Below are 12,944 nucleotides of genomic sequence, written 5' to 3'. Positions count from 1 at the left end.
GGCTGGCTGGCTGGCTTAGTAGCCACTCACTGGAGAAAACTCACTCAAGCAGTTTCCACCACCGAAGCACAGTGGCAAGAAAGTGGCAACTTTGAGAAAGTCTTTGCAGAGTGAGAGCTTTCAGTTTCCGTCGCTTCGATCCACTGTGCTGAAACTGAAAATCTCAAATTCAAAGCTGTCAAAAATATTTGAAATGTTCTCCGTTCTTAACTCTCTCTCCCTCTCTTTCTTTGCTTTTTTTTTTGGGGAGCACGCCCCTTATCCCGTCTAGACATCAATCAACACCTTCGACATGATGATTGACAGCAGCGGAACTACTGCCTGAAAAATAAATCTGTCATTTGCATTTCAAGTGTCGTTTTGAAATGCATATATATTAATGTAGTATGTACTTGAAAAATCGTTCCTGTTGCTGCTGTTGTTGCTGTTATTATTATTATTATTATTATTGTTGCTGCTAAAGTCAATTTGTCAAAACCACGCCCATGGTATGGACTCTCGCAGCAGATGCTTGTCAAAGCATTTCATTTCATTTCATTTTCTGTTTCACGAGGGAAAACAAGAACACAAAAAAGGGTGGAAAAGCCGTCAATGTTTTCTTTTCCAGCATAAAAACCGATTTCCAACCAGAGTAAACATTAATGTGTGTATATGTATGTATATCAAACCGCATATTTAATTTATATAAAATAAATGATTGAGAAATAAATTACAATTTTGGCTTTAGGCTGCATTCGGATTGTGCAGAAGGGCCTCGGCTGTTGACCATCGCCCATCGGCGAATGAAACACACCTGAAACGGATGTCTGAAAAATGTTTGCTTATGGTTTGGCTTTAATGCTAACAATCCCAAATAACTCCGCAGCGCACTGCAGCGTTTCGTGTGTGTGTCTGGATCTGGCCAGACTATTCGTTTAAATCATACGGAAGCATATTTAAACACTCGACGAACTCGCTTATCTCTGCCTCTGCCCACAGCGAAGTCTCGCCGGTTAATTATTTTAAGCGTCTGCATTACAGCAGCCATGAATTGAATGCTGGCTATCGTAGGTAAAGGATGATATGGATTGGGTAGACACGAGGGCCAGGCATACATGTGCTGGATACATCTCTTTTCATGCAATGTATTTTGCTGAATTAAAGATTCCATAATGGTGTTTGGGTTTTACGCGCAAGGTTTAGTCAGAGAACTACAGATTTTAGATTCAACTTGGTTTGTGGCTTTGCAAAAGCTTGTACACGATTCATTGGACTTATCAAAACCGAGGAAAGTCATTTACCTGTTGGCTTATAGGGCTCCTCGCTCATCGTTGAGGTTACTCATATTTGGCCAGTTTGATGCAGTAAGTTGATGCACTTAAATCAAGTATAATGATACGAAATATATCGAGATTATTCAAGTATTTTTAATTGTTGCAACACAATTGCCATGAATTCCCCAAAAATATAACTTTCAACTTAATGAAAATAAAAATAATGAATTATATATTATTTTAAATTAATGTATAAATTATGGAGAGTCGGTAGCTTCTCAGTTCAGTTACTGAATCGCGTTCTTCGAGTAGGCTTGAAATGTTTCGTGGACTTGTACTAATCGTTTGCTGCCTTGTACTTCAGCAAGCAGTAGGCTCCAAGGCTCAGATTGTGCCCAATATTCTAGTACAATAGATACAATTTTCAATAAAGGATATCCTGATAGGAGTAATACATCTGGAATCATCGATATTGGAAGAGCGCGGAGGAGCCCAAAAACGTCTAATTTCGGACTAAACTGCGATTTTGATTTACCTCCATCGGTAAGAATTGCAACTTTATTCGAAGGGATTTTAAATACCTATTTGTTCCTTAGGAGGATGGATATATCAGATATATCAGTTCCTGATATCTACTGCGGAATAGGTGGATTTAACATAACAAGTACTGCAAAAATGTTATCAGTATCTGTGACTGTTAGACGGGGGTACTGCGGGAGATACGTATGTTTTTTTGTTGCTCACTAAACACTTAACTAACACTAATATGGTGAAATAAAATTGTATATGTGAGCGTCGAAAATGCTTCACATTTATCATGGCTCGAAAGATTTTTGGATTATCCTTTTCTTTCTTCAGTTTACCGTGGCAACTCTTCAATTTGTATCGTTTAGTTGCCGAATGGGTACGAGTAAGATGGCAAGTCGCTCCATAGAAAAATTACTCGTATCTGATACACACACACACACACACTCACTCACACACGTGCACACGTTCTGAGGTTGTAATTTCGTTGGGGTACGTCGAGTATCTGGGCGAGAAATATCCTGCAGCTGATTTTTAATTACGAAAACACAAAAAAGGATGCTGTTGCGACTTCATGTACATATGTAAACACCAATACCAGCACACAAGCACGCACACACACACACTCATGGCCATACCACACATGCTTACTCTCATTTCTGCACCGCATTCCGTCCTCTCACCATCTGCAGACATTCCTAGACCTCAATGAAGCCATCGTTTCCACGGCAGTGTGTGTGTGTGTTCGTGTGAGCCAACAGATTTCAATTTTTGTGTGTTAATTACATTGCCGGGCCCCCAGTTCCGGACCCTCAGCGGGTGGGCGTGGCAGTACGAAGACCCCACTCGACTCAACTCGACTCTGTTTCTCTGTTTGTGCTTGTGTTAAGCATTTTGGCGCTGCTGAATGTTTAATTATCAAAAATTTTGCACTTGATTTTACCCTAACGAGCAGAGGGTATATCTGTTTTGAGCATTATCTTTGAAGAATGTTTGCAATGTTGAAATAGCCCATGGCATCTGTACACCGACGGAGAGTCTCTGTAGGTTCCGAAGGGTGCCTTAATGCAATGTCGCTGGACTTCCCTGATCGGGTAATACCTTTGCTAAAAATAAAGTCATCCAAATAAGCTTGCATTCCCCAAACTCTGAAGTGCTAGGGCATCAAAAGCTGCGACGCTTGGAAGAAGCTTTCCTTTAATATTTGGGTCTTTCCTGTTTTTCGTTTTCTGGCACATGTTCTCGCTGCGAGCGAGCGAGAGGGACGGCTTATGGTACTTGCATGATGTAAATGTACGTGTGTGTGTGTGTGGCCTTAATGTTTTTACAAGTGTGTGTTTGCTTTTGATCCCCTCTCTTTGCTTGCTCGTTCTCAAAATTTGATTTGGCCGTGTTTTGTTCTCATTTTGCATAATTGAAGGAAACGAGTGCGCCCCGGGCAAAAACAGATCTCATAGTTGCCCTGTGGCCTATTTATTTATTAATGCACTCCACACAGGCGAACCACTCCGCCAGAAACCAAGTACAGGACAAATTATTTATAATTATTGTACGAGCGGAAGAGACCAAAGGAAGAAGATGAACACCAAGGAAAACAGCACAGCTAAGTCGCCGCACATTTTTCATTTTTATGTCCGCATGAGGGTGCAGGAGGCACGGTGAGAGCATCAAAATAAAAAGGCAACAATATCAAGATAATTTAATGCCTTTAAAACAGCAAAATGCCGTTAAAACCAACAAAGGAAATCGCTTTCTGCAGTAGAGCCACCATCACCATCTCCATCTACATCTCCTTTCTGGCGCTGTCTCTCGGTTATTATCCCGTTGTCGCCTGACAAATAAACACATACCCGTGCAGTGGGGCTGTCCTCTAAAAGTGAGAGCCACCTCCACAGCCGACGAGGACTACAACACCAAGAACATTAAATTAAACACATAAATCATATTTTTTGTTGTTCAAGAGTGCGAGGTGTGGGAGGTGTACCATGGGGAATAATACTTAAAGGCGCCCTTGGAACAAATGAAACCAGAATATAATGTAATAGTCGCTTTTTTTCTGTTTTCGGTTTCATTGTGTTGTAATTAAAATTGTCTACCAGTTGCAGACATTGTTAATCATTTCGGGGTTTTGTTGCTTGTTTCAGGGCCAATGACCGTCTGGTTTAAGAGAGAACATCACGATTAAAGAACACGAAGAGATTTAAACATATTTAAATTTGTGCACCCAGTCCCATCTCTATGCAGATCACTTCCAATTACACACCCGTTCATTCCATACTCTTTCGATAATTAATAACTGCTAGAATTCCCTTTAAGGCCACGCCCATACCATCAACATATGGGCATTAATGCACTGATGAACTCACACACCTTCATAGATTTTATCTGCATAATTAATTGTTAATGGCGATAATGCCGCTCCCACAGAACCATAGGCTTTCGGTATTAATTTATGTATATTTGCAGAGATTTAAAATTAATTTCGTATTATTTGCTAAATCAACTGTAAATGTGATAAATTAATGGCTCAAACAAATCAAACTGACAAAAAGTGGTAGACAAGAGCTCTCATATATAATAATATAACTTTGTTATCAAATGTCTGGCTACTAATCCCAATTTTGGGCTAATTACTCATTAAAGGCTTTGGCAATGCCTGACTTTGTTTCCTTTTCTTTACCATTATCTATTAAATATTTCTCATATTTAGAGACTTGATTTTGTGGGAAAAAATGTTCAAGAGTTTCCAATTTTTGTTAAATTTGCAAAAGGTTTTTCCGTGCCTGGCCTTAAAGAAGAACAGTCAGTGCCGAGCCTTAAGCTGTCCTTTTTTTTGAGAAGGATTTATAGGTTATCCTGGGAAATCGAAGCTGCCAAAAGTGGGGCCCGAAAGTGGTTGCCTAAATAAATTCTAAAATCGGTTTAGACGGAAGTTTTTGGTTGGGGTTTTGGCTTCACTTTTCATGAGTTGTTTGTCTTTTTTACGAGCCTGGTTTGTTAATGCAAAAGTTACTCTGGGAAAGGGTGTTAAAAGTGCTTACGGTGGCGTCCCACTCCTCCGACGACCATCATCATCGGGTTAGCTAAGCAGCTTGGCATAAATTTGTACTTGGCTTTCAAATATTTGCCTTGCATTCCATTTCATTTTGGGCAACAAATTGTGAAAGACTCTTTTCTGTTTCCCTGTTTGAGTGCCTGTCTCTTTTAATTGTTGCATATTTAATGGGCTCACTGTAGCTCATTACCATTACCTGGGCTCACTTTTATGGCTTTTTCACGACACGATTCTCCTCTGGCTGCCATCAAATTTCGCCACCGCTGGCATTGCATATTTTAGTTTACTGTTTGCTCTGCTTAATGCCATGTGATTCCTGTAGCTCCCCTTTTACCAGACGTACTTCTCAACAATGTCCATTACAGCGGCCAGCGAGCGGGCCTGTACATAATTTCTATGTGCAGTGGATGTAAATGTTGCATAAAGTAAATGTGCACCGAAAACCAGCTATAATAATAAAAATAAAAAATATAATAATTTTCCCTGGCAACGCAATGTCCAAAGCTTCAAGGGTCGCCTGGGCCCATCACTGCTCAGAGTTGGCCTTTTCCTGGTTCTGTTCTGTCAGGGAGTCGTTCATTCGTTTGCGCTTTTCTGCTTCATTTTAAACGATGATACTTAAATTTCCATTAAAGCACTTGCCGCGACCATCAATAAAAGTCCCAGCAAGGAAAAGCGACTGCAAGAGCGGTAGAGAGAGAGACCAATGGACTGCGTAGCTTTTTTTCCCACAACCAAAGTCAAGCATGCTCTGCGGTTTCACCCCCGTACCAGTCCTGCCCATCCACCCAATCGCATGGCCAAGGGAAAGTGCGGGTGGTCGGGTCAAATATTTACAGTGCACAACTTTTTGCAAGTATATAATAACATTGTATTGGCTAGAGATGCACAAACTGCAGTCCCGCTGCGATATAAATTGCAATCCAAAGGAACATTGGCAAGGCATTTGTTTGTTTAATTTGTATAAAGATTGGAACTAAAATATTCATTTGGAATTTATTATCGTTCCTACACTTGATTATTCTTTATCTTGTATCTTCTCTATTTCGCTTCCTACTTTATTGATGTCTTTGTTATAAAGTTTAATGTTCTTTACACATACATTTGTAACTCCCTCTTGAAGCACTCTCTCCGCTACTGCTTAAAACTTTCATCACATAAAAATGTCTTGAAAGCTCCTATAACTTAAGTGCCAGCTAGGTAGCGTAAAATTCCTTTCCTCTCCAAAAAGTACAAGAAATATCACTGGGTTCTTTTGTGGTTTCTCTTACCGCCCTTACGCTTGTATAACTTCCCTTTTTGCGAGAACTTTGATGATTTATAGTCTCCCATCGCTGACAGCCGCAGCGGCAATGCTTTATAGGCTGCCAATGCAATTATACAAATGCGTGTGTATTTATATATTACGAGTACATATATAAATGTATGTATATTGTGTGTATGTAAAAATGAGTGCTGCAATGACGAGTGCCGCACAATTTCATTACTGGTTTGCATGTGAGTGGGCTGTTTTTTTTTCGCCCAGTTCTTGCCATTTAAGCAGTTGCCAGGCCACAAATATTTACTCTTTAAAATGAAAAAGACTCGGCTCCTGCTGCTCTTGGCCTAAAAAGGTTGGCCCTGTAACAGCAACAGCAGAGCCAGCATCAGCGGCAGCCGCAGATGAAGCACGATGAAGAGTTACAACCTGCGGCAACATCCGCTAAAAACAACAAGAAGCAACGCACTCCACGCACTCAAGAAGCAGTCCAATCCAATCCATGGCAAAATAATTATATAATGTTGCCAGCTGCAAATAAATTTATGAGTTCTATGGGATGGGGGGACTTCATTGTTGACTCTCTAATTCGTGGGCCCACGGCCCCCGGGGCCGATAGGAGAATGATAATGATAACTTTTGCCGTGGCTGCTGGCAGACTTAATAATAATGATAATGTGTCATAAGGCAATTATTCAGTTGCAAAAGGTTGCTGAAGGGAAGCGCAACATGAATAAATATCCTGCAGTTATTTGGAGTGTGTGTTGACAGCGAAATTGATTGCAATTAATGGGGGAACGTACCAGAGCGGGGCACACGCAGGAGTTGGAGTAGGAGTAGCAGTAGGAGGAGGCATATCCATGCTCGCATGTTGTCTATGCAACTCCTCTGGGCCGAGTATTAAGCTGCGGCTGAAGTGCAACAGTTTGCGCCTGAGTGCCTCGACTCAAAAGATGTTGACGGACAAAGCAAACAAAAACAGAAACTCTATGCGCAGAGACCAAGCGGCAATACCCAGGTCTGGGGTTACGGCAAAGGGAAGTCAAGTCAAGTCAAGACTTCTTGAGATGCCCGAGCATGGCTTATCAATTAGGCAAATTAGTTACTTATGCTTGAAATGCATAACTGCAGCTAAGTATGCCAAGGCTCTGAACGGGGATAGTGTCTGCCCAGTTGTTTAAATAAAGACGACAAAGCCGAGGCTTAAAGATGTTTAGGAAACATTTGAAAATCAATTAGGACCCCACCCGACTCCGTGCCACGGCACCCCGTTACAAAACCAAAGGCAAAGCCAATTTGGTTATGTCAATAGCATGAAAGGATAAAGCAAAAGACATGAAAGAATCCCAGCCTAAGGGACTCGGACCGTGACTAGGAGTAGGAATAGGACTACGAGCATGTAAATATTCAAATCAAAAGCGCAATTGAATGTGCGAGTAAATGTCATCGTATCTTGCATTCAAATCTTTGATTGCCAGCCATTCAGGATGGCAAGTTTATTGCACTACACTTGGCAGCCAGCCAGACGAGGCAGCCCGCTCGAATCCAAAACCCATTCACCTGCTTTTCCACATTTCCAGGCGCTCGCTCTCGGATGACACTCAGACACAGTGCCCGGAATTGACACAGAATAGCTGCCAAATGCCGAATGCATTTCGCAGCACAAAATGAAATGAGGAAGTGTTTAAAAAAATGAAATAAAGAAAGGGCAGGAGACAGAAGACAGAGAAGCAGTAGAAGTAGAACTGTCCCTGACTCTCCCCAAAAAATAAATGTATATTTAGTATGTACGTGTCCATGTAGGGTAGTAGTGGTTGTTGCAACAGGAAGTTGGCACAGTCAACGTGGAGTGGCATTGATCTTAGCATTGGACATAGCTGAATGCTAAACGCTGAATGCTGATGTTCATTCGGGCACTGAGGTTGAGGTTGCTGTTGATGTTGATGTTGAGGTGCGCCTGCAGGTCAGTCATACTTAATTCCAAGTGGGTTTCGAGTTGCCAACTTGATATTGAATCATGGAAGCACAAGGGCTTTGCATTCCTTTTGAGTGTCCGGGCCAGTTCGTTGAACTGCTCGAGTGCATAATGTTGGAGGGTTTTGGCGTAAGTATTTAATGGGGCACTGGGATTATGCCTGAGTGGGTCCAAGAGAGCACCATTGAAGCGATAACTCGAGGTGGGAGTGTTTACTGGCAGAAAAGATACTGTACTCATGGATACTTAGCTGCAGCTTAACTCAATCCATTCAGTGAAGATCGTGCGAGATCGGGAAAGCCCTCTGGCAGTGTGAGGTAATCTTCTGTTTTGTTTGCACCAGAGAAACTTTGCAGCATTCGACGATTGTGTGTACAATCAATTAGCACCACATTGCGTATGATTGATTTAGTGTTGAGTATTTATGGCGGCTAAAGGTACGTTTATTGATGATGTTCGCAGAAGCGTTGCAATCGTTTGCATTCCCATTCCCATTTGGAGTTGGAATAGCTAATAAATATTTGTGCAACGTTGCGTATGCTCGATGCATTTGAGTGCGTCTGTGTGCGGCTGGAATTGCATAAATTAAATGCCAACACTAACCCAAGCCCAAATGCAAACCCAAACCAGCTAACCAGCTGCCAATAGCTGTTTGAATTGCGTTTAAATTCATTAAAATGTAATACATTTGGAAATTAATTAAAAAGCCACTCAAAGTGGCTACCAACACATCGCGATGTCCCCACCCGCACTCATTGATTTGTCCATTGGATTATGGCCAGTTAGGCAAAAAGGGCAATTAAATTGCTGCGTGCTGATGGCCATTGAAATATTCACATTAATTGACATTTTCGTGCATGTAAGTTTTTTCTGTTGTTTGATGTGGAAATCCAGCAGACGCGTTGCGAGTTTGCAAACGTTGTCAAGCACTTTTCCGTTTCTATTATCATCAGACAGATGCCATGGGGAAATTAAGAGGCAGCTCCTGCAGGAAGCGTGGGAGGCTTTTGTCTAAATGGGTTTTGCTTAGCTCAGGCACTGGCTGTGGCTCTGGCACTGGCTCTGGCTCTGGCTCTGGCTCAGCTCCCATCTTAGAGGGAGGTGGAGAGGAAGAGGGAGGCCTGAGTCGTCGCCGCTTGTCTGTAGTTAAACACGTACACGGAGATGACTTCACCGGCATCGGCATTAAGTTGTCCCTGTGTGTGTTCGAGTGTTTGCGGATACACATCTACATATGTCGGTGTCTCCGTGTGTGCGAGTTTGCTGTTCCACTCGAGGTGTCTTTAAATGCGACGAAATCTTTATGGAGTTGCCTATGAGCCGGCTTACAGCCCGACCCATACACGTACACATCCCCGTAGCATCTTTGGCTAAGCCATAAGTATCTGTGCGCCCGAGTATCTTCAGCTTAAGGCGCGCCTCGGCGATGCGTAACGTTTCTTGGATGCTTTTAATGTTTAGCTTTATACCCGAAAAACCCACAAGAGTCGGTCGACTTTGTTGTTAACGTTTGCTGGCTCAACATTGTGGAGAAATTGTAGTTGCTGCTAGCACGAATAACTAGAGTATTCCCAATTCTGTAGCTCTGAGGAGCTAGCTTCCTGCTCCATGTTCTGTATGCATTTATACATTTATGCTAATCGCGTTGGTGCGTCGTAATGCCGCTACTTTAACTCTTTTGGCTTTTAAAGGCAACGGCAACGGGCAACGGGCAACCGGCGTACAGCAACGCAGCTGCCAATCCCATTCCCATTTTCATTCTCATTCCCAGTCCCAGTTGCAGTTGCAGGCTTGTGTTACATTTGGGATTCCGGCTGGAGCAGCGGAGACAGAGCTTGGAGCCCACCTATGTCTGCTTTGGGGGATTTCATGGTACATTTTCTCAGCATCCTTTCATAACAAACAGACACACAGACAGAAAGGCAGACACGTAGGGAGCTTTCTTGTCGGCAGCTCTCACAATACGCTTTGTGTTCGACTTGTTTGAAAAACTATTTTACATTTAAGCGCGAAATTCCACACTATGAATGAATTTTTCATGAGCCCGCGGACAGGCGGGGCACTTGACTTGGACTCTGCCTCGTCCAGAGTCGAGACCAGGCCCTACGGAACACCGCCGGCAACGCTGCCATCACCATCATCATTATCATCATCAGTTTTTGGTCTGGGTAGCACCAGTCGTCGATACGTCCTCACGTTGGCTAGCAGTACGACTTGGACTCCGAACCCTTTGGTCAGTTGCATGGCATTTTAATTGAATTGATTATTTCAGTGGTCGGGTGTGATGTTGATGCTCTCCGCACCCGTTCTGGTCAGCATTCAGTTCCAGTGCCAGTGCCAGTGCCACTGCTAGGCCACAGCCAGAGTCAGACCCGTTCAGGCATGTAGAAATAATAATGATTTGCTTCTAACTTTCCAACTGGCGAAACTCCTTTGCATGCACAAAACACAAACCGAGGCGCCCCCAGGCTGGATTGTATTTTATCTGCTGCAATTTAACCCAAATTCCGACGCTTGAAAATTGCATTTGGAGCAACGCTTTTGGGTTGGCAAAGTGCACCAAAACAATGCGGGCGTGTCCCAGGTACCCCAGGAACTGCACAGACCAGGCCAGAACAGAAACGAATCCGACCACCAAGAGCCAAGGAGAGAGAGAGAGAGAGAGAGAGAGCGAGAGAGAAAGAGAGCGAATAAGCTCGAGGCCAGGCAATGTAAATTGTTTGTAATTTGGTTCTGGTTTCTATTTTAGCCCGGCCCTGGGCCCTGCTGAGCTTTCTTTAGCCGCATTGTCCCAGCCAGTCTGCGCACTTGGACTGCCCTATACGGGCCCGAACTAAACTGGTAAGTGCTTTTGGCATTCTAACAAAATGATTATTGATCACTTAATAGGAATTTCGCATACAATGGCGCCAGGAGAAACCCCTTACAAATCTATGTCGGCTTTGTCTGGCCCTTGTCGCGGCAAGCAAGGTCCCCAGGTCTTCGTCTGAGCACAAAGACAGTTTTAATGAGCTGCCCACGCAACGCTGCACTTTAATGCAAAATAAATATATAACTGGCAAATTGTCAGGGATTGTAGAGGTATGGTGATTGGGGGGGACATATCAAAGAGAAAGTATCCATTACGGTAAGGCAAGGCAAGGCAAGGCAAGGCAAGTTCTGCTCTGCAGTTTCTCAGTTAAGTTCAGCGAAAATTGAAAGGAATGGGAGTAGAGCCTTGGTCTGGCATACGACTGACTACATGTCTGCAGCACCATCAATTCAATTCATTCAACGCAATTTCAGTAATTCTCTCTGCGATAAGAGAACAAGCAAGCGGGAACATTCCGCCAGATACTCGAACTTGTGCAATTGAGAACAGCGAACAGTCGAATGTATCTTGTCTTGATTTTTCCCTACTTGCCCCATAATGATGCCAATGAAATGCCATGGCAATTGAAGGCAACAGCAGCAGCAGCAACAACAGTAGCCTTCAGACTCGATAAGATACTCGTACTCGCACTCGTAGTATATTCAAAGACGGATAGATAAAGCTGCTACATTGGGATACATATAGTTCCGCCTTGACAAAAGATGTTGCTCCGCTCCGTCTGCTGCTGCTGCTGCTGCTGACAACTTGAGACGAGATAATTTGCTACTTGAATGCAAAAGATACATTTGCCGTTGCGGATGTCGAATCAAAGGAAATTTGAGCGATTGATGGATTGAGACCTGGGCTTGGCATGGCTGAGCATTTCGGCATGGCCAAATCATCGATAGCCGAGCATATTAATTAACGATTTGGCAACTCATTTTCATTTTGGGGATTATAATTGAAAACACTTTGAGGCCAGAGCCGAGTCGTGACTTTTGTGGAATTGATTTAATTTATTTTGAGATTTATCTTCAACTCTGGCAGCAACCTCAATAAGATTTATGACTATTTATTGCCAGACAATGAACAAGATGAAAGCCCCAAACTCCAATCCCAAACCTCAGGGGTCGTATCCTATTTGACTTATGTCAAAGGTTGCCATGTCAAAGAAAGTTTATTAAGCAAATCAAATGGAACATAGACGGGAAATGGATTTTTTCCCAGCTGGAAGTTTTCCATTTATGCGAAAAGTTAATTGCTTTCGCCAAAGCGACTTTATGAACTTTAAGCACAGCATTTTTCGCATCCACCCGAGTGACCCATTTTTGCAGGTCCAATCAAAAGTGAAAGAACTTACCTTCAAACGCCAGCCGATAGACATCTTGCAGTTGCAGTTTCCATATTTGCTCTAGCTGCTAAAAGTATCTCATGGTTTCGCTCTCATCTGTCTGTATTTGCATCTCACTCTCTCTCTCTCTGTCTCTCTGTCTCTCTGGAGATTGTCATCTGGCGATAAGCGGTGTGCCTGCGAGGCTCAATCTAAATGAAATCGAGATACATTTGTAGCCGCTGCGACCCAGTTTCATTCATGTATTGAAAGCAAAAACTATTCGCATTCGTCGGGGGAGTCAGGGCCCGGTGGGCCTCCTCTTGTGTGAATTGACTCATAAGCAAATTTTGCTGTTCCTCTTTTAGATTTTTGTTGTTGTGTTTTTTTATCTATTTGCTCGTGCTTCGCTTTTTATCGTTTGCCATTGAAATGGCAATATTTCAATTGGGGCTCATAAATTTTACTACCCCGACACTTTGTTTATTTATTTAAGCATTCGAGCGTGTCTATTTTTAAATGGTCTGACTAACTGACTTTCGCACCCCGTCATAGCAAAAGCTAACCAGAAGTCTTTGCACCACAGCACACCACACCCACACCCGCCAAAACTCCACTTCAACCCCACTCTCAGCCCTCCCAACTGGTTGGCAATTAAACGACATTTGCCAGACGCCAAGACAAACAATGACAATTA

The 12,944-nt window shown here is 42.9% G+C and overlaps 1 long non-coding RNA gene across 1 annotated transcript; it reads left to right on the top strand.

Annotated features, from left to right (window-relative positions):
• The first annotated feature begins 1,548 nt into the window (after positions 1 to 1,548).
• On the top strand, positions 1,549 to 2,081 carry LOC117582732. Its single transcript, XR_004573740.1, has 2 exons — positions 1,549 to 1,796; positions 1,850 to 2,081. It is a non-coding gene; the product is annotated as an uncharacterized LOC117582732 (long non-coding RNA).
• Positions 2,082 to 12,944: the final 10,863 nt, after the last annotated feature.

Source organism: Drosophila guanche, unplaced genomic scaffold, assembly GCF_900245975.1.
Source record: "Drosophila guanche unplaced genomic scaffold, DGUA_6, whole genome shotgun sequence".
Taxonomy (NCBI): Eukaryota; Metazoa; Arthropoda; class Insecta; order Diptera; family Drosophilidae; genus Drosophila; species Drosophila guanche.
Note: the sequence above shows the minus strand (reverse complement) of the source record. Positions and strands in the feature narration are given on the sequence as shown.